The following is a 1,321-nucleotide window of genomic DNA, read 5'->3' on the forward strand; positions in this document are numbered from 1 at the left end:
AATATTTGTTTTATTGCTTTAAAAAATTTTAAAATTACCATGTGTGTGGTTCTTTGAAGTAGATGCTTTTTCTAATTTATTTTCCTTTAGAGAATTATCAAACAACAGCTTCAACTTTTTTCGATCATTTTCTGATGCAGATACACTTGTCACAGATGAAACTTTTTTTTTCTTTAAAATCTTTTTTTTCTGTTTTTCTTTAATTTGAGATATTTCCGCTTCAGACGTTAATGTCTCTAAATATTATGAAAGATATGTGCAAGAGAAAAATAAAATTAAATGTGTAGAAGAAAATAAAATATGTGGTCGAATTATGTCGAAACATAATAATAAAAAGATTTATAAAAGCTATTATATTAAAAATGATTGGATATATACATATTGGATACACATAACAATTGTAAACATAAAATTTTTGGATAATAGGAAATAAAAAAGAAGGGCTATTGAGAATCGGCGTAGAAATCATACATTATATAAATTAATAAATGATTTTATTTACAAAAAATTTATTTAAACAAATAATATACATGTTTTAGAATGTTTTGGCAGCACTTCAAATCATTTTTCGTACATTGAAAATGACTCGAAATACAGTCGAAACATTTCAACTCATGTATATTATTTTTTTATTATGAAATAAATTTATTTGTTAATTTATATACCGAATTTTTCTTAAAAAAATCTGTTAAATAAAATATATTTTGGAATAGTATTGTTTATAAATTTCATATATAAAATAATTTAATAATTTAATAAATTTGTAACAGATTTTTTCTTGCACAGGCCAAACGTGGCCAGTATAAAGTTTAGGGATATTCGATAGACGTGTGCGCGCCTGAGGGCCGTTACAGGGCAGCGCCTCGCAACGTTTGCATTCGTCGTTTATTTCTTCGCAAGAAGAGAAATCTCTTCCTGTTCCTGCCAGTCTGTTCCCGTACTCTATTACTCGTGTAAAATACACTGCAGTGATATATAACGAGAGTTATTAGTTTAGCGACGAGCGTAACTGAGTTATTGGACAACGAGGATTTCCGGAGAAAGGTTAAGTAAGTGGAATCTCTAATTTTTATTCAATGACTTTATTGGAATGTAGTAAACATTTACGAAAAATTTACAATACTGCATAGAGTCAGCCATGTTAGCTGAAACGTAAATTTCTGTCGCGCATTTCGAAAAGGCTGAAATTGTTAATTGATTATGCTGTACCATCGTAAATTAATCCGTTAATTAATTATGCTGTATGGGATTCGAGAATAGAGTAATATTAAATGAGTGTTTTATATTTCATAAAGAATTTAGAGATCGGAAGAGCACACGT

Source organism: Wasmannia auropunctata, unplaced genomic scaffold, assembly GCF_000956235.1.
Source record: "Wasmannia auropunctata unplaced genomic scaffold, wasmannia.A_1.0 LD336053.1, whole genome shotgun sequence".
In the NCBI taxonomy this organism is placed as follows: Eukaryota; Metazoa; Arthropoda; class Insecta; order Hymenoptera; family Formicidae; genus Wasmannia; species Wasmannia auropunctata.